Genomic DNA, 25,863 nt, shown 5'->3' with positions numbered 1-25,863 from the left:
GACTCTATGTTCCACACCAGCGATATACCCCTCATTGGTAAGGTCAGAACATACATATATCTCACTGGACATACATATACCCTCCACACACCCATCCTGGGTAATCCTGGTGAACTTCTCATGAGCCACCGTCTCACTTCACCAAAGCAAGGTGGTATCCTTCAGAGACCCTGAGACAGTGGCAAATACGGCTCCGACTGCTGAATCCTTTACATACACATTCTATGGACACCTAGTGGACTGCATGGATTGTGCTATCCCAAATAACAACAGGACACACTCCTCCAATGGCAGGGGACCTGTCTGGTAGACCCCAGCCATTAATAATCTGTACAACGTCAGAAGGAAGCTACTACACGATAGAGCACAATCCCAGATGGGGAAAGCATCTGTGATCTGTACTAGCAGACAGCTACGATCAATCATGAACTTATCTAAGGGCTGCTTCTCATGGACAATTGCACCAGACACGTAGGACTATCACAAGGCCTATTTCAGTTATGTCAGGAACCTGGGTGGACACTCACTGATATGCTGTGAGTTACTGCATACTGACTACACTTACCCTGAACCCACTGGCATTGCCAACATCCTGGCAAACAGGTTCAGTGCAGATGTCACCCTCCCATCCCCCCTAGGGAGCAACTATCCATCCCAACAGAGTGTAACCTCCCTGACATCACACAGTAACAGGTGAGTGCTGCCCTCCCCAAAGCATACATCACAGCATCAATGGGACCAGATGGTGCCCTGGCATGCATCTTACATGAGTTTCATGACAGACGTAACCCTCACATTACATCACTGTGCAATATCGGAGTTACTACAGGATATGTACCCACGGAATGGCGAACAGCGACAGTGGTCACACTCCACAGAGTTGATGCCACGACGGACCACAGACAATATTGCCCTATAAGCCTAACTAGCCTGTTCTGCAAAGCTATGGAGTGTATTGTTATGGGTCTCTTACACATAGACATCGGGAACCTACAGACTCTGTGTCCTACACATTTCAGCGTTGTTGTGGGCAGATCTTGCCTCTTGAACATGTTTGTATTCTTTAGACGGTTAACAGGTCCATCGACATAGGGACAGTTGTCCACACAGCCTACCTGAACCTTGCAAACCCCTTCCACACAATACCTCACTGGGCCATTATGCATAGGCTCACCAGCGTCGATATGGACACATATCTCACATGATGGATTGCTACTTGGATCAGGGATAGCACCCACATGGTCAGAATTGCAGGTGCCATGTCTGACTATACACCAGTTACACGTGGCATCCCACACGGCTCGGTCCTGGGACCTCTCTTGTTCAGTATATATTTGTCTGACGTACAGGCTACCACAGGGGGAATATGGCTGACCTTGTTCGCACTTGACTGCAAACTGGGTGCCATAATCAACTCTCCAGTTGCCACATGCATACTCAAACAGGGTCTCACAGAGATGGATGACTGGTGCTGAGCCATGGCCTACAGCTAAATGCCATTAGTTGCATAGTCATCCCCTTTGGGAATAGTAACATGCCCACACATTACCACATAGGTAGTACTCCATTACATATGGTAGGAGTTGTTAGGTGATTGGGGACATGACTTATTTATATTGTCGCCTTTGACATTCACGTTGCCAAAGTGGTTGGACAGACCTTCTATATAAGCCACCTTATCCCATATGGTTTCACAACTAGATCGAGTGAGGTCATTGTGCCCCTATACTCATCACAACCATGCTTGGTTACAATGCCACATTTGGGGTGTACCTTACCCAACACCTGCAGCAACTGTACTGGCCACAGAAGTTCCTCACCAAGCAGATGTAGGGACTCACACGGATGACCTGCCCAGTTCAGATGCAGTAACTCCAGCTATACTCAGTCGCTTACCACCACCTACTCGGATATGATGTGTGCCTGTTGTTTACAGAAATACCCAACCCAGAATTACTGGACATGCTCCACCTCAGTATATCTGACTCCTTTGGTAGCTACACACTCCATTGACATATACCTCAGCACAGATGTTAATAGGACATGCTGGAGGGACAGATTCTTATCCCAGGGCCTCCACTCACTCTGGATTGTGATCATAGTTTCACATAGGCAGAGCCACCCACTGACCACCTACAGGGGACATCTTGATGGCTGTATGGGTGATCGTATGTTTACCCCTGGGATATCTTCTGTGTCCCTGCTAGACAGAGGCACACTAGCCTAGATGTACATGGGCTATCTTGTGTGAACTACTATTCACTGGCACAGTGTAGTAATCTGACAGGGTTGCAAAAACCAAACACACTCTGGCTAGGCTTGTACATGCCCCAGGGCAGATAGCCTAGTATCGACCTCTGAACCTATGCTTATGTTCGGGATGCACAATATTTATTGCTGATACTGTTTGCAGGTCTTTATCGTCTTTGCTTTCCCAGTTTCTATGAACAACTTAGGTATCTGCAGAGCATATTTGATTAAGACAGGGTTCCACTATATTATATATGTGTCTGTTGTCATGTAACTGTGTGCACAGGGCAGATTGCTGCATAGTGAGAGGTTCCTAAGTTAACACATGCAACTGCCAGATATGTGTGGCCCACTGCTGTACTCAGACATGGCCTACGTGTGTGAGCATGCCCAGTTAAGGCTTTCCATGTTTTGTTGCCTGACATTTGTCTCATTTATTCAAGTGTGTGAGCATGCCCAGTGTGACCTTTCAGTATGTTGCGATCTGAGGTCCACTACATTTGTGGATGTGTGTGAACATGACCAATATTAACATTTATACTGTGTGTGTGTGTGTGTTGGAAGTAAAGTTCTGTTCTTACTGCTGGACTCACCTTTGTGTCATAACTCAACAGGGATTATGCTGTGCCTGCAGGGTTTCCATGAGATACATTGCATAGACTTATCAACATTCCTTCATACCGGCTGACCACTGCAATACTGTCATGGTTTAGTGGTTCAGTACTTTAACTATAGTGCACAGTATCCTGGGTTCAAGGTCCATCACTGCTTTACATTTTCATACTGAGCAGACCAGACTGCTTAAGGGCCAGTTAAGCAAATATGAGCATGTTGGCTTTTGTTCAGCTATGCCCTACTTAGACCAGACTTGTCCAACAGTGCTAAATATTCACCAACTTTGCTGGACATTGCCCAATATTACTCAACATTGACCACAGTTGCACTAGTTGGTGTGTGCGATTCTGTTTGCATATACTACATGGTGGTAAATGCTGTTTAGCACTGCTTTAAATTGCTTAACACATGGCAGTCATGCCTCAGGTGGTGCTGCAGGGCTGCCTATGTTGGATGCACATACTACACTCCCTGTACATGCTTGAAAGCAGGTAGTGTCAACTTAGGCATCCCTTTTACTATATGTGCGAGTCATAGAGAGGTATCATTTCCAGAGTTCCTACTGAGCCAGTGTATGTGCTATGCGTTGCCTCTTTGCCAAGCCAAAGCATACTGGGCATGCCTCCTTCTGCCTACTGGGTCAGGCTCAGGTTGTTCCTCCTCGAGTCACGCTCTGCCTGTGATGGCCTTGGCAATGGTGGGGGGCTGTTTGGCCCAGGCCTATTCTGGTCCTGCTGCAGCTGTTTACGCAGGATCATATTATGTAGCATAGCACATACCATTGGGTAAATGTAGTTGGTGAGTACTGCAAGGCTCCACCAGATGTGTCCAGGCACCGGAACCGTGACTTGAGCAGCCCAAACACATGCTCGATTACATTTCGTGTTTGTGTGTGTGCCTCATTATGGCATTCCTTTTCAGGTGTGTGTGCGTTTCTGATGGGTGTTATCAGCCATGGCTCCAGTGCATAGCCAGCATCCCCCATAAGGTGACCATGTGGGATGTCCCCATTGGCAAATGTCTGGTACAGCTGCATCAGATGCCAGATATGGGAATTATGGTAGCTTCCAGGGCAGCCAGCACACACATTCAGTATCACACATGACCTGGCAGTTGATGGAGGGGAAGCCCTTGCATTTGAAGTAGACCCTACCCCGCTCGCCAGCTGGTGCTTTGATGCGTATGTGCATGCAGTCTATTGCACCCACTACCTCAGGGTATTCTGCTATTTGCTGGAAGAGATGCATATTGCTGGCCAATACCTCACGGGAATTGGGGAAATATACATGATCACCGACATGTGCTGACATGGCATCCAGGTACTGGTGCAGTACCCTGGATGCTGATGCCTGTGATATCCCCATCATATCACCAGTTGTCTCTGGAAGGTAACTGTTGCTAATATTCTTAGGTCAACAAATACCTTAGTTTCCACTGGGATGGGTTTCCCTCTGTTGGTTCTGTGTGTGAGGTGTGGCCTGCACAGCTCAACAGTTTGCTGCAGGAGGTCTCTGTCCACTCTATAGTGCTCCACTATCTCCAGCTCATGTAGCCCCTGGTAGGGTACCCTGGGCCTGTACACTTTTCTCCGTCTCCTCACTGTGGGTTGTCCAGCAGCATTTCCATTGTCATCACCCTCAGCATGGTGCATATGTTGCCTTATAACAGCAATTGCAGCCCCTAACATTTCTTTGTCTCAGTAAAGCTTTTTCAGTTTTCACTACTATTAGCTTACTTCTGTGTCTCTTGTGAGAAACATAATGGACTGTTGTTTGCAGAGTTAGTTTTAAGTGCTAGGCTGGGCTGGGCTAGTGTACTGCCTGTGTAATTGCCTGATTCTGATTGTTTTCACCTGCTAGCTCCACTAGTACTCCCTGGTAGCTTCCTACTATTTGTTGTGCTTCCTATTTCCTTTCAGTTTCCTCAGGGGGGCAGCGCCACGCACACAAGCGCAAACACGCTCACAGCAGTTCACACGTGCACATATGCTTACACGGACTACAACTTGCTTATTCGGGTTAAAACGCGCGCACACCAGCGCAAATGTGCTTACAACACTTTAAACTGCCTTATACATGCGTACTCCGGCTTAAACACACACACTCACGCTTACATGCACGCACACTGTCTTACTCTGGTTTACAGGCACGCACATGCGCGCATACCCGCTCAGCAAGAAACTTTGGTGTTATTCACCTTCCATTTCTTGCCTTTACCTAGCCTACCTGTTGACACACCTCTTTCAATGATGTGTAAATGACAGCTGACACATGCCACTCTGCTCCAATGAGCTTCCCTTCTTTCATACATACCCCACTCGTGATGTCTCTTATCTTCTACTCTGTTACTCCCCTTATCCTACTCCTACACTCCACTGACTGTGCTCATTTGCTGTGTAAACCTGCGGTTCACTATACTAACCCTCCTTTGTATAGGATTGCCTACTAATGCTTGGCTACATCTCTTAGACTGTACTTCCCCCCCTAGCAACCTCTACTCGGTGGCCATGTTGTCTTCAGCCTGTCATTCCCTTGCATTGTAAATTAACAATTTAAATAAAATCCACATTTGTGGGTTTTAATTTTTATTTTTCTGGTTTTTAGAGTGCAGCCCGTTTGCGCGGCACTGCACTACGCTTAAACATCGGAAATCAGAGAAAAAAAATAAATTATTTTTTTTCATATTGCATCAGGAAACATTGCCATTGGCTGTATATTTGGCCATTGGCATGCTTCCTGCACTGGCTGCAACCTTTATTTGGAGCTGTCACAGCTCCATTTTGCTATTTGCAGAACGGTACTCAGTTGTCAACTGAGTACATTTCTGCAGATAACACTGCTCTTACTCGGACAGGTTTAGGTTTCCTGAATTGCAAATCTACCTCATTTGCATGCCTTTCACCTGCATTTGAGGTAATTTGAATAACACGGCCCTGTCCGTGTAAGAGCCATTTTAGGAGCTCTCTTGCATGCCCCTGCAGGCTGTTCCGGGATCGCTCGTTGGACATGATGGCTGCATGGAGTCTTACTCTACTCTTAGACTCCATGCAAGCCATCGTGAATCTGGCCCATACATTTGAGTTTTAGACTTTATATCCTTCAGAAGATGCATGCTAATATAAAATCTGTCATTCTAGCAAATTTCTATCTTTACAAGACCAATATTTACAATTGTCCCTATTTTTGGGCCTTTGTCTCCCCATTACTTTAGGCGTTGTCCAGATTTCTTGCTGTAAGATGTTGAGAGATATGTAGACCGAACATGTATTAGAATCCTGAAAAAAGAATTGTTATAGTGTTTGCAGTAGAGATCGCCCTTTGTGTCATTATGTTACATGACTCGGATACAGAGTAATATATGATAAATGGATAAAAGGGCTATAAACATTCCTAGATGTTATGGTAAATTACACATGCTGCTTATGGGACAGAACAGTTTTCTTCTCTTCAAGGAATGATGCTGTTGACAGTAAGTCAGGACAGCCAGTGACAGTTTTTTTTTTATTTATTAGGTACAAATGTGCTACTTGCCAGCTGGTGTGATACAGATGTAGCTGTGCTACTGAAACTGATGAATAATTGTAGTTGATGGATGCAAATGACTTGCTGACTGCTCTTATTAGCAGCATCTCACATCAATATTTTTGCCAGTACATTTCTGATGCTAGATAAATCACTGTCATAGTCGCTCCTATACAAAGTAGGACATCAGCAGCAAATGGCATGCCATGGTTCTTGAAGAGCTGTGCCAAGGTGAGTAATTAAAATAAGCCAGTGAGGTGCTAGCATATAAGTGCCAGTGGCAGCAAAAAAAAAAGACTAAATGCATTTTCTAATCATTGTAATTTTGACTTTGTGGTACAGATAAATGCCAATTTGAATGTTACAACCTTCTTACTTGAAAGAATAACATGCACTTTGGCTAAGGACTGGTCATTTTCATAATCAATCACTATGTTTTAGAAACATCATAGAGTATTAGTTACAGATATTAACATGACACACGTGCAATATTGATGCTTCTGGATTTAAGTCCTTGCCAAAGCTGACCTTTTCTTTCACCGTACATCATAATATAAACAGACCAAACTTGAAGACTAATTCACAAGGCTGTTTATCAGTCATATGATATTGCAAACATTAAAAAATGCTGATCTACAATCTCCAAGGCATCTTTTAGCAGCCACTATTGTGAAGGTATAGTGTTCTTCCATGTATCAGCAATTAAGAGATTGGAAGGACAGCTGGACATGGGAGAACTGACCATCCAAGAAAAGTAATCCATCCTGGAAGAAATGAAGAGAGTCAGCAATTTATGAACAAGGCCCTAAAAACAAATATATTGAATACCACAGATGTGTTCAGTACCGTAAATACCATAGATGTGTTCAGTACCGTGAACACCACAGAAGGGTTCAGTACCATGAATACCACAGATGTGTTCAGTACTGTGAATACTAGAGATCTGTTCAGTACCGTAAATACCACAGATGTTTTCAGTACCATGAATACCACAGATGTGTTCAGTACCATAAATACCACAGATGTGTTCAGTACCATGAATACCACAGATGTGTTCAGTACTGTGAATACCACAGATGTGTTCAGTACCATGAATACCACAGAAGTGTTCAGTACCGTGAACACCATTAGTACCATGAATACCACAGATCTATTCAATACCATAAATACCACAGATGTGTTCAGTACCATGAATACCACAGATGTGTTCAGTACCGTAAATCCCACAGATGTGTTCAGTACCATGAATACCACAGATGTGTTCAGTACCGTGAACACCACAGATGTGTTCAGTACTGTGAATACTAGAGATCTGTTCAGTACCGTAAATATCACAGATGCGTTCAGTACCGTAAATATCACAGATGTGTTCAGTACCATTAATGTCACAGATGTGTTCAGTACCGTGAACACCACAGATGTGTTCAGTACTGTGAATACTAGAGATCTGTTCAGTACCGTAAATATCACAGATGTGTTCAGTACCATGAATGTCACAAATGTGTTCAGTACTGTGAACACCACAGAAGTGTTCAGTACCATGAATACCACAGATGTGTTCAGTACTGTGAATACTAGAGATCTGTACAGTACCATGAATACCACAGATGTGTTCAGTACCGTGAACACCACAGATGTGTTCAGTACTGTGAATACTAGAGATCTGTTCAGTACCGTAAATATCACAGATGTGTTCAGTACCATGAATGTCACAAATGTGTTCAGTACTGTGAACACCACAGAAGTGTTCAGTACCATGAACACCACAGATGTGTTCAGTACAGTGAATACCACAGATGTGTTCAGTACTGTGAATACTAGAGATCTGTACAGTACCATGAATACCACAGATGTGTTCAGTACCATGAACACCACAGATGTGTTCAGTACAGTGAATACCACAGATGTGTTCAGTACCGTAAATACCACAGATGTGTTCAGTACCATGAATACCACAGATGTGTTCAGTACCGTGAATACCAGAGATCTGTATAGTACCATGAATACCACAGATGTGTTCAGTACCATGAACACCACAGATGTGTTCAGTACAGTGAATACCACAGATGTGTTCAGTACCGTAAATACCACAGATGTGTTCAGTACCACGAATACCACAGATGTGTTCAGTACCGTGAATACCAGAGATCTGTTCAGTACCATGAATATCACAGCTGTGTTCAGTACCGTGAACACCACAGATGCGTTCAGTACAGTGATTACCACAGATGTGTTCAATACCGTGAATACCAGAGATATGTTCAGTACATGGGAAAAAGAAACTCTAACAGGCTGCAAAGCAAAGATAGAAAGGTAAAGAAAGGAGTCACCAGACACCCTACATGAGGCTTGCTACCAACAATCTGCTCACCAGTCCACAGGACATCTAAGACAGATGGAAGGAGTACTTCTAGTAGCTTCTGAATGAAGAAAACTACAGAAGTTGCACTGCCCCAGACACAGCCTACAGTGAAAGAAGAAATAAGAACAGCACTAAAGAAAATGATGTCAGGGAAAGCAGCAGGGTCAGCTGAGCTCATGGCAGAAATGATCAAGATGTTAGGTAAGTTAGGGGAGAAGTGACTCCTGATGGTACTCATAGCAGTATGGAGAGAAACGTTTATCCCAAATGACTGGAGAAGAGGCATAATAGTGTCAGTGTACAACAACAAGGGTACATTCACAAATGTGGCGTTATAGAAATATGCCCTGTCATACTGCACAAAAGTTCTAGAGAGGGTATTTGATAAACAAATGTACAGAGAAGTTGATGGTAAGAATGAGAGATGAACATTTCTGGTACAGATCTGGATACAGTACAAATAACTAGATGTTTACAGTGAAACACATAGTGGAGATGAAGCTAGACTTGATGTAAGATTCCAACTGGGCATTCCTAGACTTGAAGAAAGCATATGACAAGGTCCCAAGAAAGTTGATTTGGGAAATCCTGTGATGGTTTGAAGTTACAGAAACACTGATGGAATTAGAGCAGGCTATGCACAAGGTCCCAAAGACACAAGTATAAACAGTGTTTGGGCTCACAGAAGGGCATCCAGTGGCAGTGTATATGCATCAGGATTCATCTCGGAGCTCCCAAATGTTCATACTAATGATTGACTACATTAGCAAAGAGGTTGGAGGGGACAGACCAACAAATATGCTGTATTTAAACAATGTGGTATTACAGACAGACTTTAAACAACAGGCACACAAGATGAAACTGAGTATAGATAAGACAGTTGCAAAGGCAACAGATGGGGAAACAAGAAGAACCTGAGAACTGAGATAGAGGGGGAAATGGTGGAATGGGTTAATAGTTTCAAATATCTAGGAGGGGTGGTTGAGGAGAAGAGAAGTTTGAATGAGTAAGTCAAGGCTAGATCTACAGAAGCTGCAGCCAACTGGCATAGAGAGCCAAGGGTAGTGTGTGACAGAAAAATGGCAAAAAATCCAAAAAGTAAGATGTACAAAACAGTGGTGTGACCAGTACTACAGTATGGTACTCAAAACCTAGGCAGTAGGTAGAGTAGCTGAGGAAGCTGCAGGTGATGAAGATTAAGTTCCTGAGATGGTTGACAGGATGGACACTGTGGGAGCGATGAAGAAAGAAGGACATCAGAGAAGAAGCCCAAGTAGTTCTAATTGCAGAGAAGGCCAAAAAGTATAGACTAAGCTGGTTCAGGAACATGTTCAGAAAAACAGAAGACAGTCTGAAGAAGAAGATTTGGGAAGGATAGGAAGAAGGCAAGAGGAAATAAAGGTATCCAGCAAATGGATGGATTGTGTGAGAGAAAACCCATGCTAGCAAGGCATGACTATTGAAAAATGTAGGAGAGTGGCATTGAATTGAGAGAGATGATGATGATGATGATGAAGATGAAGATGAAGATGATGATGATGATGATGAAGATGATGATAATGATGATGAAGATGATGATGATGGTTATGATGATAATGACCACTAACTTATATTTAGAAATATATGCTGAACATGGATGCCTTATTACAAGTCAATCTTCCTGGTGACACTGAGTAAAAAAAAAAAAAATCATTATTAAAACATAACAACAGGCTCCAAATCATTGCCAAACCTGAAGGTGTATGGTCCCACCTGGGCCCCATGATGATACAACACTAACACCTTAGAGGTACTGCAGTAGATGCATATAAGTTAGTAAAGACTATGATCACAGCAAGGCAATTTTGTTGAGGTGGTACTACATTTTGCCTAGGGTGGGACATAAAAGAAGCAATGAAATCATAGTGGTAGCCAAGTTGATTGCACAACTTAGTAAAGGATTTAAAGACATGCCAAGGCTGTGTAACCAAATATAGACACATTACAAGATATTTGCATTTCAAGTGATTTCTCTCAGGTGCCAGACTGCTGCAGCAGTTAGTGATTCTGCCTCACAGTGCTTGGTTCTCTGGTTTGATTCCTAACTGGGCTACAATTCATAAGGATTTTGCATCTTCTTGTGTCCATGTGAGATACTGTCACGTACTCTGGTTTCTGCTGACATCACAAATACTAGCTGACAGATAAATTGGCAATCCTCTAAATTGTTTCTAATTGTGCACAGAGAGGATGTGTGTGTGTGTGTGTGTGTGTGTGTGTGTGTGTGTGTGTGTGTGTGTGTGTGTGTGTGTGTGTGTGTGTGCATTTATGTGAGTGTATATGTGTGCGTGTGTGTGTGTGTGTGTGTGTGTGTTTGTGTGTGTGCATGACTGTGTCCTATAAAATGGACAAGTAAGCCTTCAAGAACTGGCTCCCCTGTGTTACTCTCACTGTCTTTCAGGACTGGGATCAGAGAATTAGCATTTCAACTCACTAGTGACAGAAATCCCAAAATATGTCATGAACTGTACACATTTCAGAACAACTCTGCTTCTCTAATGCCTCTTCCTGGTATAATACTGAAATGCTGCCACTGCATAGCAAAGATTAGAGGACAATATCATCTGTTCCTTGGAGATTAGGGTAATTTTGTAGCTGCTCTTTCTGTTTATTCCCTCACTCTCCCTGGACAGTCTACAGTTGTGCGTTATCTCTACCAGAGAAAAGTTAGCAGTAGCATTTCTCCTTCTTCCCTTTAAAGCCTATGTCCAACTGAAGCTAGACATTTACATCAGAAACTGAAAAAAATGTGTCAGGAATTTATCAGCTGCATACTAATTACAGTGACCAAAAGTTTAAATTTAAGACTGCCATTTGGTAGAATCACAAAAAGAGTCTGGCTTTTAAATAGTGTGGTGTGGTGGTGCAAGTTCTCAAACTGAATTTACCAATGATTACTTGTTTTCGGAATGCTTAGACAGGGGATTGCCACTTTACATTATTTTTTGAGGAAGAACGACAGTTGTAATTAATACTTCAGCATTATTATGTCTGCTTACTGCTTATAGCCACAGTCCCCTGGTTATTTCAGGAAAGGGATAGTTGTGCAATAACTTGTTGCCAGAAGTCTCTTGGTTTCTCAGAGCTGTTTACATAGCAGGGCTGCAGAAGGCTGGTTGTCACGTACAGCTTTCTTTGAAATGGCAGCTTTACAGCAGCTATTCACAGATCAGCACCTGAAACAATTATGCTGAGCTCTTGTGCAAGATGTGAGAGTTGCGAAAGCCTGTGATGTTACACAACACATTATAGCTTATGCATGTGGCCATACTGGGAGATTCTGAGCACAAGACAGAAATGCATTTTTTTAATCTCTTGATTTGTAACAGCAAGGGAATGGGTGTCAGCCAAAAAAGGCAGGTGCTACCATAAAAATACATTCCCTGAAAAATGTCAGGCTTTTTTTTTTATTATTTTACAATGTGATATTTAAGGTGAAACTCTGAAGATGACTCAGGCATTACTCCCCAGCCCGACTGGAAATTATCTGTAGCACTCCCAGAGAGATTGTAGCAGTCTGACACTTACCATGTGTACTTCCATTCCGCATATATATTGGACTATACTGCAAGAATTATTTACATGGCATTTGTGGAAATCTCATGTGCTCACATACTTACATCAACCTATATGCTTTTGATTAAGTATGTACTATAAACAAATACACAGAGATATTTTCAACAACTTAAAGCTCAGTTGTGCTTTTAATCCTCATTTCTGTTGTACAGCCTTACTTTTTTACTCTTTTCTGTGAGAAAATCATAAGTTACAGAAAAAATGTCCTGTCCTTTAGAGAAGATGGTTATGAAACACAGTAGAAAATGGCGCTCCATGGATATAGAAAAGATTTAACGTTGAGTGAGATTCATAAGCAATGCATGCAATGCATAAGGAGATCCTTGCAAGCATCACACCAGGTGCAAGAATGTACTGGAGAGGCATGCATGGTTGGTATGAACGTAAGGAAGTGTGCACAGATAACATGGAAATTTTCTGTTAGAGCTAAAGATGCATGTATAGAAAGTGGAGTACTGTTTATAGTCAACCATTTAGGTGACACTGCAGAGGATGTGTGATAACGGTAAGACTGCAGATGACACATGTGAGAATGCTGAGAATGCAGATGACACATGCACAGAAGAGTTTTTTTGAACCGCACCCACAGTAGCCCTTGGGAAGGATATCACTAAGGCCATGCACTCAAACGACATCCACCATCATATCTACAGATCGCTGGACAGTGTATGTGACCTTATCATAAGTGTTTATATTACCATAGCTATGCATTCCAATAGTTAACACAAAATCACTCATAACTAAATGAACAGTATTTTCATCGGGTCTATATTATATTATCGAAGACAGGTCAGCAAATGGCACTTACATCAAAAATGCCATTCAGTGAGCTGTTCATAGTGAGATTGCAGTACAGTGAAGATCAGAAAATTTGCCCTTTCCTCACTGTAGTGCGATCTCAGAGTTGGTATATATAATTAGCGGAGGATGTGGGGGGTGCAGCCCCCCCCCAACAGCTAATTCGCTGAATGTCATTTAGAATGTAAGTGCCATTTGCTGACCTGTCTTTTCAATAATATAATATAGACCATTTTCATCAGCCCTGTAGAGGGAAAAGCAAAGCAGACTAAAATGGCAGCAGCTGTTTCCTATTATTCATGAGCCTATGTTCAGACCAAATGCATGTTTTTTTCAAAGAACTGGATAATTTCCACTGCATATGGCTGCAAGAAACACATATGTTAGGCATCTCTACACCAAATGACATAACATAACTTAACAAAAAAAGATCCTGAAGCATAAAGACAGCTATCTCCAGACAAAGCTGATATGGCTGATGGCTAAGCTTGAAGGGTCTCGGGGTGGCATCAATTGCCTTGCTTGTAAGAAAGCATCTACTACCCATTTCTCCAACAAACATAGAAGAGAGTAGCAACGCATGATCATCTAATAGTAATCACCTTCTGAGAGAATATTCTCTTCCTCATGTCTCAGTCTCACACTCTCTGGATTCGCATCTCTCTCTTACCTACTTGGCTCCCCTTCTATTTCATGAAAGTGAGACAGTAAGAGGTAGTGAAGATTCTGACAGAATTTCTTGAGGTCAGAATCATCAAGGAAAGATACAATCCATTCTAGATTTCCCCAGATTAATGTGTCCAATTTGGCTAAATATCTTTAGTCTCCTGCTATGCTGAGGTTTCATTACAAGTTTTCTCAGAAAAGCAGGCATGGCTCCTCTTACTAAATTGTTAAATTCATCTCAGACTTAACAATTCCTTTTAATCTGTTTCTTTCCCTGCTTTGTGAAAATTATGGAGGAAGTCATTGCTTTGCAGTTGCAAAATAAATACAAGTAAGAAAGTCAGAGCCAATATGATGTAAGTGTGGAAAAAAATGCAATGATGGTCATCTTGTTCCTTTGTAATCAGAACTTTTGGAGGATGGGCCATATACTACTTACTGGGACTGTTCTGACACTGATCTTATCAAAATAATGACCTTTTCATTTATTTTTTACTTCACCAGGCTCTTGCCTCCCTTGGGTTCATTCCTCAACAGTGTTACTTATTTGATTGCTACAAATTACATTCCAGTTTTCTGGGGGAAGACTGACATCAGACTTCCAGACCATAATAGTACTGATTACAGCATTCTTTTTCTTTCAGACCTCTAACTATTCCCATTTTCACCTTTTATAAAGCGTTACAAGTGATCATACTGCCCTTAATATACGTGCGTATGCAGACATTACTGTTTTCTTTGTAGTGGCAACTGATGACTTCAAAGCAAGAAGGGGCCTGCAGAAAGCAACAGAATAGGTGTGACTACATGGAGTGGGCTTGGGATCTATTATGGCAGGTCAGTGACCATTACCTGTGTTCAAAAAACAGAAGGGGTCATTCACTTTCATCTAAAGACTGTCTCGGTTCTTGTACTTTATAGTCATTTTATTAACTTACTACATCTCACATGTTTGAATATAATCAACAAGGTCAGTCCTAGGTGAAATGGAGTCCTAGGCAAAGGACTTAATTCACCCTGTTGCACACAGGTACCTTCTGCATCTTCCCAGTGTCCATCCTGGCCCTATACCATCCAAATGAATTACTTCTTGTTTGCTTTGTCACAGTTTGTCTTAGTTTTTAGCTTATTCTCACATTATTTACATACCACAATTGATGAGATATAGCCAACAATATCATGAAAAAGGAAAGAAATTTACACTTACTTTTCTTATTAGGAAAATAATTTGTATCTAAACCTTAATATTTAAAGTTAACAAAACAGTACTCACCAATAAATTGAGAAAACATCTGTTTGCAAGGATAAATAATACTTAAAGAATGCTTGCCTTTTTACCCCTCCAAAAAAAATGTTACCTTCTGTGCTCCCATGTGGTGTTAGACTGGGATGAAAGTAAAAACACAAATAGCCAGAGGTACACATTATACAGCTGGGGATATGACTGAAGAAATAAGAATACCTGGCTAAAACTCACACAGAGACACAGAGTACAAGTAAATTCCACACAGATGGAATTACAGTCATTCTGTTCAGGCCACCCCATTTACTTATTGCATACAATGCATAATACTTCATCCTTAAATTTTCAGGGTCTACGTATTAGTTTCCCCTCAAGTGTTTGACAGTGTTCTGTACAGACTCAGACATCTCGAGTGACATTTTTCCTGTAAAAGGAATATATAAGGAAATGGCTCCAGTACTTAGTAACAATGACCATCCCTCCTGGCATGTCTAAAGGTCAGTTCCCTGTGCTTTCTCCTATTAAACTGGTGAACATGGGCATTCTGAGGCAGTGTAGCAACTGCCTCATGTACACAGACAACCCTCTCCTCTTACCTCCCAACACTCAGACTTGTGAAACATGCACTTATATATCCAAAATAGACCAGAATATAGCTGGTCAACAGGAGAAGGTCAACACCTGCACCACACCACATGCAACACATAGCCCTCCAGAACACCCACCATCACAGCTTTAACATAAAAACACAAACCACACACCCACCTTTGCAGAGGCGATCAATAGAAATCTACCAAAACAGTAGACACCTCCAAGACAGAAATGCACTCAACCACCACAAAACAGCATAAGCCACAAGACACATAGCTTACCTACAAAGTGTGCCCCTCAACCTAAGCCCCTAAGGCAAAACAGCTTGCCTAATACACCAATCATAGGTGACTCGATAGTCCCACTCACTAGGTTGAATAAGGAGAAAGTAACAGTCAGCTGTCTATCAGGCGCCAGAATCATACACATAACACGTGCACTCAGGTCACTCCACAACAAGTACAAGTATGACTCTGTCACTGTCCATGTGGGTGTGAATGACCTGCGATGCACCTCCATGGACTACATGAAAAGAGAGGTGGAGGAGCTCTTGGATTATGTGGCTCAGGCAGATATGACCCTAGCCCTGAGCAGCATCCTACCATTGCCCAGAATAATACCACAGTACAAGCAGAAAATTAATGATTTCAACAATTGGCTAAGTTTCTGGTGTCATTCTAAGGGGATCCAGTATCTGTCTGCCTGGGATGACATGATTGACAGACCTTGATGCTTTGCCAGAGATGGCCTGCATCTGTCACCCCTGGGTTTCCAGATACTGGCTAAGGCTCTTGTCACCCCTATATTGCCTTTTTTAGGTGATATTCCAAAGATCAAATTACCACTGTAACATCTATAAATAAATGCAATCTGAGGGTCATGCTGCTCAGTGCTAGAAGTCTAAATCTCAAGATGCATCTGCTTGAAGCACTCATCAAAATGGAAAAGATCAACACCTGGTTTAAAGCAGGATTAAGCACCCCAACTCATTCCACATCTTTCAGTCACAGAACATGGACCGAAGCCCCAAAGACGGGGTTGTCTCCGTATTCATAAAGGATATGCACACCTCCAGACTAGTAGTGCAGCATAATGCATCTGAGATACTTCAGGTACAACTAACATTGGGTAAGACAGTAATTCAGGTCGTAGTCTGCTATAGGTCCCAACCATGTCCCAAGACTCTCACTCCATGTTCCTAAGCACCCTGGAAACTAGTAGGGTCCAACCCAACACTCTCATATTAGGTGACTTCAACTACCCCTCTGTCAACTGAGAAAATTACTCACGCACCAATACAGTGGCCCAATGCTTCCTGGAATTCATTAATTCCAATGTCCTGGACCAGCTCATTCTTACCCCCACTAGAGGAAGCAACATGCATGACTTGGTTATTACTAACATGGGCAACCGTTGCTCTACACCAATAGTCAATGCCTTCCTGGTTAGATCTGACCACAAACTAATCACCATGGAAATCCACATCTCACCCACACCCCCTGCAAAGGTAACCACCATGAAAACTTCTCCAAAGCGGACTTTGGGCTCCTAAAAACAGAGGTGGCTAACTTCACAGTACCCATGTCAATGGAAAATAGATGCATGGCTGCTGAATCATACACCAATGCACTGTACGAACACATACATAAATGTGTGGAACTAGGCATACCCAACAGAACCAAGACACTCTCCTCCAAGAAAAAGGAAGCCAATCTGGTAGTCCCCTGCCATCAATAAACTCTACAACAGAAGGAAGAAACTGTTGCAGAAAAAGGTGAAGTCCCAAGACTGGAAAAACTCCCTTATTAGCCTCAACAAAAAGTTGAGATCCCTTATCAAAACCTCTAAAGCCAGCTATGAAGGCAAAATTGCGACAGACACTAAAATCAACCACAAAGCCTTCTATAGTTATATCAAGAATCTCCATGGCAATACCCAGGTTTGCTCTGAGTTACTGGACAATGGTGCCTCCTATATTGAGCCAGAAGATATTGCCAACATACTGGCTGACAGATTCAGTGCAAACTTTACCCCCCTCTCCCCCCCTAAAGGAGCAATCACAATACCAGAGGAATGCCAGGCACCAACCACTACTGCAACATAGGTTAAAGCTACATTGTCCAAGGCCAAGAATACAGCTTCCATGGGACCCGAAAATATCCCTGGATGTGTTCTACATGAATTATAAAGTGAACTGGCACCACATCTGTGTGCCCTGTTCACTCACAGCCTCACCTCAGGCTTTGTCCCTACTGAATGGCACCCTGTTACAGTCATCCCTCTCCATAAAGGGGGGAGTGACTACACACCCTGGGAATTATTTCTCCATTAGCCTGATGAGTCTGATATGTAAGGCTATGGAGCATATCATCATGAACCTAATTAACAAGGATATAGGGAATCTCAAACTCTAGATCCCATGCAATTTGGTTTTGTGAAATGTAGATCATGCCTGCTCAACCTGGTTGACTTCTTTGAGTCAGTCACCAGGGCTGTGGATAAAGGTAAGTCAGTAATACAGCCTACCTTGATCTGGTCAAGGCCTTTGATACCATTCCTCACTCAGGAATTATTGATAAACTCACCAAACTAGGCATCAGCCCCAATATCATTAGGAGGGTTGCAAATTTGCTCACAGATAGAATCCACAGTGTGAAAGTAGAGGACTCCAAGTCAGACTGCCAACCAGTCATGAGTAGAGTCCCTCAGGGATCGGTCCTGGGCCCTCTCCTGTTTGGCATCTACCTCTCAGAAGTCCAGGTCAACACATAGGGACTCTGGCTGACCAAGTTCACAGATAACTGCAAGCTGAGAGCCATTATTAACTCCCTAAGTGATGTAGACATCCTACAGAAAGGCCTCACTGAGACCAGTGACTGGTGTCAAAACCATGGCCTTAAGCTTAATGCCAAAAAATGTGTCATCATCCCCTTTGGGAAAAACTCAGTTCCCACTAATTACCACATAAATGGGAGCCCACTGAACACTGACAGTGTTATAAGAGATCTGGGGACACAGGTTGACAGCAACCTCTCTTTCGACCACCACATTACCACTGTGGTCAGAAAGTCCTTCTGTGTGGCACATCTCATTACCAAGGGTTTTGCATCCAGGAAGAAAGAGGTCATCATCTCTCACTACTCTCCCCTCATTAGGCCAATCATTGAGTATAATGCCCCATTTGGCATGTACCTCACTAGACACATGCAACAGCTGGAAAGGCCACAAAAGTACCTCATGAAGAGGATCCTAGGCCTTAAACACATGGCCTACATGGACAAACTCAAAAAACTCCAGCTATTCTCTGTCTTACATCATCTACTTAGAGGTGATCTCTGCTTGACTTACAAAGCCATGTCTGACCCAGCTCTGTTAGAAATGCTACATTTAAAGAAATCCAAATCCCTCCGCACCACACACTCCAGAGACCTCAAGCTTATTACCACAATCAACATCATTACCACAATCAACAGAACATGTTGGAGGGACAGGTTTATAACCCAGAGACTGCTCAAGCTCTGGAATAGACTTCCCATACATGTCAAGCAGAGCACCTCACTAGCCCTCTTCAAGAGAAATCTTGATGAGTGGATGGGAAATAGAAAATTCACTCCGGGAGTCACTATAGTGGCTCTGCTTGATAGAGGAACTGGGAACTAACATCAAGCGGCAAGATGCCAGGGCACCTTTATGGTTTAGACTTGTAAAGGCTCCAGGGCCATTAGTCTAGTACACACATATGAACCTATGATGTTTGACTGTGATGAAAATTAAAAATAAATATGGCCAACTTGTTACTTTTACTAGATACACTTCTACAACTCATATGGTCTTGAAGTCATTTTCATCATAAACATCCATCATGTCTGTCAATTGCAGCCAGTTTATTGACTATGCAGACCTTTGATTATGATAAAATAGCTGCAATAAAGTATTTCAGTTGGCTTCATACAAATGCACACTAACTTTTCAAAGCCAGACTAATGACTGTTTAACTTGAGCAAATTACAATAGTGTCACTTTTATCCATACAAAGTCCCCGAACAGAATAATTAATGCAGATATATCGAATGTTTTCACCTTTGATACCGGAGTGTAATAAAATCAAATTTATAATTGATGACAGTAACATATTTGAAACCATCTTACACACAATGACATGTGTGCATGGAGACACACACACACACACACACACACACACACACACACACATTCACACACACACACACATGCACGCACGCACACATGCATTCACACCATTGCATATCTAAGTGTATTCCAACTATCTGACTAGGATCAAATGAATGACTGAATAAATGCAGAAATAAAGCCCATGTTAATTTTGGCTTGCTGCAGTCATAATCATACAGTGTGGCCTACTGCAAACTCCCTTTCAATGCTCCCTGTGTATAAAAATTTGCTATATAGGAATGCACTTTCTCAGCTTGTTAGAATACAATATGCAGCCTATGGCAACCTCAGCCCCACCACCATATGCCTCTCCACCTCTTGGCTCACAAATCAAAGAGAAAGATGAAATAATGGTGGACAGAGGCACAAAATCAGGGAGAGGTATGTCCAGAATAACAGGCTTTGCATTATCATACTTTTCTAAAGGCTATTAAGTCTGAAACCCAAATCACTGTCCATATTTACTGACTGTGATCCTCACTGATTTGCAAAAAAAAAAAAAAAAACGCAATGAATAAACCAGAATATTAGACAAAAAAATGATATACATTCTGTAAAATTGGAAAAATTTAAAATCCTACCCTTATACACCCAAAGATGTGACCATCCATTAAAGAAAGTTGTAAGACCATAACTGTGCACCTCAGATGTTTTATTGCAATCAAATGAATAAATAAATAAATACATAAGTAACTACAGCAGATGAATTTATCTTTTCATCTTACTATTGTCAGAATACAGTGTGAAATTTAGTGCAACCGCCACCAAAAAACTCTCAGTATCTTAATTTAAGAATCAAGGAGAAAGCTCAAAACTAATAGTGGACAAAAGGTAAAAATCAGAGACAGCTACAGCTTTTTTATAGTTAGTTACTAGAGTAACAGGTAAAGAGAACAGACTAAACATGAGTCGAAATTCTGAGACATTCTGCAAAATCAGAGACAACTACCGCTTTTTATAGTTAGTTACTAGAGTAACAGGTAAAGAGAGCAGACTAAACATGACCCGAATTTCTGCGACATTCTGCAAAATCAGAGACAGTTGATAAGTTCTATGCCCCCATACAAACACATACATGTTTACACACACACACACACACACACACACACACACACACACACACACACACACACACAATGACATACTTAAATAATGGCAGGAATAGTGCTTGTAAAAAATGCTATCCAGAAAAAAAACTTGCCCTCTATGCTCATGCTTGTGCAGCCCATTAATTCTTTCTTCCACTATTAGACTGCGTTGCTTCAGTTATCAGAGGTAGCTTGAGACAATATCAAAGGTTTCTTACCATTTTATGCAGCAGTCTGGTGAGACACTTGTTGACTGATGTTTCTGTCATTTTTAAAAGGCATGAAGAGATGCAATAAGGCATAGTCACCTTGTTCTCTATATGGAGCAAGCACAATGCCAGGCTGTTTGAAAACAGCACGGTGAGTGGAGTAAACAGAGTTTTCAGTTTTCACTATCTCAGATTTCCTTCTAACTCTGTTCATGCATGCTTGAGCGGAATTCTGAGACCCAAAAACAAAATAAAAAGCCAGAAAGTTGATTTATTTTTAAATTAAAAATAATAGTCAATTTTCGAACTTAAATGTCAGTATAGTATCATTTTACAGGGGGATGCCATCTAACAGCCATGAGTCACCCCATTTCTTCAGAAATGTTTCCTTGCATTTAGGCATCAAAAAGTTTCTTCAGGAGGATGTTATCAAAGAAGAGAGATGTCTAGCTTCTGAGCAACTAATGGTAGTTTAATTGACACAAAATACATGGTCTTTGCTAATTCTGTTCAGTTCAGTATCGTTACTTCTACCAGGGTCTGTAGTCAAAACATACCTCTCAACCCCTTAGTGCAAGAATTCCAGACAAAGCCCTACAGAATGGCAGGACAAAGGCCCAAAAATAGGGACAGATTTCAAATATTGCTCTCATAAACTTAGAAAGTTACTAGAGTAACAGGATTCTGAAACCCAAATTATGTCAATATTTAGTTACTTTAATAATCAGATCATCTCAGTAATTTAGGTTCATAGGTTAGTACTAGGCTAACTGCCCTTCTGGGCCATTTTGAACCTAGCCAATTACTCCATGTGAGAATCAAGCCCTGTACCTTGTGTCTGTAAGGTAAACACCTTAACCATTATGCCAACTTTCGACCCCCCAAATAACCTGTCTTAGTATTCGAACCCTGTAACTGCTGCATATAAGGCTATCACTCTAATTATTTTGCCAGGAAATCACAAATTTTATGAGGAACACACCAAAAATATGAGGCAAAAGTCTGGACATTCTGCAAAAACCTGGACAGTTGAGAGGTATGAGGCAGAATGGTACCACTATTTACTCAGAATTTCAGTTACTTGGATGGAATCACTGCTCTTGTTTAAGCTTATTAAATGCAAAAGCAGTTCTTAACCTATCAAGGGGTGCAGTTTTATCAGTTGTCTACCCTGGTAAACAAACATAATTAATTAACTAATTAATTAATTAAAGTAATAAATAAATAAATACATACATACTAATGTACATGCTGATTATGGCCTCTTAACCGTGAAGCAAAAACATTTCTGCCCCCTCTAGGTTTTCAGGAAGAAATACAACTGATTTATTATTCTCGTCCACATAGATGAGTTTCGCTGTACCAGTCTAACAAAAGCTAATTGGCTGGCAATTAAATTAACTTTCTGAAGATTATTATAATGAGTTCATATCCCTCATCTGAAACATTTACCAAGCAGCCTATGGCTTGGACCTTTGCCCTTCTACATTAATTATTTCTTGTCTACTAGCTCTTTTCTTTCCAAGAACTTCTGGTCTGCTATGGAGTATGTAGTTTTTCCTTCTCTGATGAAGGATGCATTAGTTCCACTGATTCCTAAAAGCTCTCCTCTGAGCTTGCTGACCTGTGAAGTTACTAGGCTATCTCTATCTCCAACCATGTCTTGAAAAGCTATGTTTTGAAGAAGGTGTTCTTTGCTCAGCTTGATTGTTTGTTGAAGAAACACAAATTCTACAATCCCTTTGAGTCTGCATTCAGAACATGGCTCGGAACAGACTGTAGTCTCACTAGCATCCTTAATGATCATCTCTTGACTCAAGTTCACCTTTTCTGTTCTGCTCTGGGCCTTCTTGATCTCACTGCCACAGCTAATCATACCATCCTACGGGAACATATTTCCAGTTACTTTGGTATTAACGGAACAATCCTGCAGCAGTTGACTTTCTATCAATATGGCTGTATAGAGAAAACATTTTCTGGAATCAAGTCCTTTTCCACATTGTCTCTGACTTTGCTTTCTTGCAGTGGTTTACCTTAGGCCCAGTTCTTTTGACCTGTACTGACTACCTTTGGCTGAGTTTATGAGAGGGTGAGGTTTTCGGTACTGCTTTTATTCTGATGGCACACAATTTTGCCACTTCTGTCTTCAGGACTCTGTGCTGAAAATGGATTCCTTCATAGACAGTCTGGATTGTATCCACCACTAGACAGTTTCTAATCAGCTCAACTCAGCACATCCAATACATTTGCCTTTGCATCTCAGTCCTGGGGGGTGCAAATCTATGGTGGAGACAGGTGTGACGTTATGTCTTAGGTGTGCAATCTTAGGGTAAGTCTTCATGACATGCTGAAACTAAAGGATTATGCATCAGCTTTTATTAATGCTGCTTGTTATCGCCTGTATACCATATCTGAGACTAAGCACTCTATAATAGGATGAGCTAGCAATGGTTTTGCAGGTTATGGGTTCTTTGCTTCTGGACTATTGCAGCGGAACCATTCCCATTCAGAAATCTGCTGCCCAGCTTTTAACTGGTACTGTTACCATTATATTATTCCAGTACAGCACAGCCTTCACTAGCTTCTAATAATGTCACACATTATCTAGAAAATCATGGTCTTCATCTGCTTAAAGCTACAAGTCATGGATCCTCCTATCTAAAGGAGCTTTTGATGACTTTGTACCTGTTCTACTGTCTCTTCTCTGCCTCCCACGGGCTGGTGATCATTCCAAGAGTGCAGATGGAATCCTTTGATCCTTTACATTCCAACGCTGCCCCCTTTGGAACTTATTACATAAATTGTATCAGGATGCTGAAATTGTCATTGTGTTAATTGAAAATGCCCTATAAAGCCCATTTGTCTCAGTCAGCTTTTGATTAATTTCTCTCTCTTCCACTTAGAGTTTCTTTACAGCTATGCCTTAAACTGCAAATTAGTTGTTGTCACAGTAATCTCATTCCCTGTGTGCTTCATATTTTCTATATTCTTAGCTGATATGCTTTCCATGTAAAGTCTACATGTGCTGTCTGAATAAATTTGTTTTCTCCAGCTGTTCCCATTTCTCTCAACTCAAAAAGACATGCACCTGTCAGCAAGCATTCTCGATCTTACTTGTATATTTGTGTGTACTTTGTGAGTGAGAGTTGTTTGATAAATCAGCATCTTGTCCATAAATGGTTTCAATGCATTGTACCTTCCTTTTTCTGCGATCAGCTATAGCATCCCCACGACCTATTCGGGTCTTACTCAATAAGATGTTTAATACAAATGAACCTGAACTACAGCTTGTTCCCAGAAAAGGATAGAGCTGACTTTGTCAGTAAATGCTTAACTTTTATAGTCATGCACCCCTTTTTCTACCCTGTCGTACTGCCCAGTGTTGCCACCAATTAACCTGATGATTTTCTAGACTAAAGTAAGCATTGCTGTATGGCAGTACTACCTTAAAAATAAGGGCCTAATTTTGCAGGCAAGGCCCTTGTTAGCTTCTAATCACAGTATTTGAGTTTGCTTGTACACTAACATTTGAAGTGTCTGCACTCTACATGAAGTCACTGCATAACTGCTGTCAATCTTAACAGAAAGGGCAATGTGAGGAAGCATTAGTTAAGCAGCAATCTATCTTCTGTCATCTTCATCTACCTGCAGAAATGCAGTTTCATAACTTTGACATGTGGAGGTAGACATAACACCAGCTTTTTCAGAAAGCTCAATATAAAAGTAGTTTCACTAGGTTGTCAGCTCACTTCCACAATGATACTGGTGGCATATAACATTAGCTAGGATATTTTAGGGCAACACCAGTGGGCCATTAAGTACCATTTGTAGTATCACGATGTTGAAAATTCAAAGTAATATTTTAGAGATATTTCTGTGTTGGAAACAGATAATTTCATGGACTTTGCTATGCAGTTTTTATGAACCTTTATTTTAATGTTAATATTTGTATATGTACCTATTTCAAATATCTGTTGAACTTCACTTGGGTTTTCTACAGCCTCCTAAGTAGAATTTTCAGTTCATTCATTTATTTATGCTTTGGACAATAGGCAGATTCCTTTTTACAGTGTCGAATTTGCACCAAATATATATATCATAAGCAAACTCAATGAAATATATTTAGAAAATGGTGTGATCAACCTTCACATTTTTCAGTACTTCACCATTGTTTTTTATGGAAAGTGTATATGTGTGTGTGTGTGTGTGTGTGTGTGTGTGTGTGTGTGTGTGTGTGTGTGTGTGTGTGTGTGCGTGTGTGTGTGTGTGTATATGTTCATAGGTTCATAGGTTCATAGGTTGGTACTAGGCTAGCAGTCCTAGGGCCTATACAAGCCTAGCTATAATTCCCTGGATCTTTCTTCCCAGAATATTTACTTCCCTGGTCCCCTGTCTAGCAGGGTGACTGACGTGATCCCTGGGGTGATTTTGCTATCTCCCATCCAGTTGTCAAGGTTCAATTTGAAGAGGGCCAAAGAAGCGCTCAGCTTGACATGTGTGGGCAGTCTATTCCAGAGCATGGGGAGTCTCTGGGTCAGGAACCTATCTCTCCAGCATGTTTTGTTCATTGTGATGACCAAGTTAAGATTCCCTGGAGCATGTGGCTCTGAAGGATTGGGATTTCTTTAAGTATAGCATGTCCAGCAGCAATGGGTTTGACATGGTCTTGTATGTTAAGCAGAGATCACCTCTGAGTAGGCGATATGCGACAGAG

This window comes from Protopterus annectens, chromosome 12.part0 (genome assembly GCF_019279795.1).
Source record: "Protopterus annectens isolate FY-2018-M chromosome 12.part0, PAN1.0, whole genome shotgun sequence".
In the NCBI taxonomy this organism is placed as follows: Eukaryota; Metazoa; Chordata; order Ceratodontiformes; family Protopteridae; genus Protopterus; species Protopterus annectens.
This window is presented reverse-complemented; position numbering follows the sequence as displayed.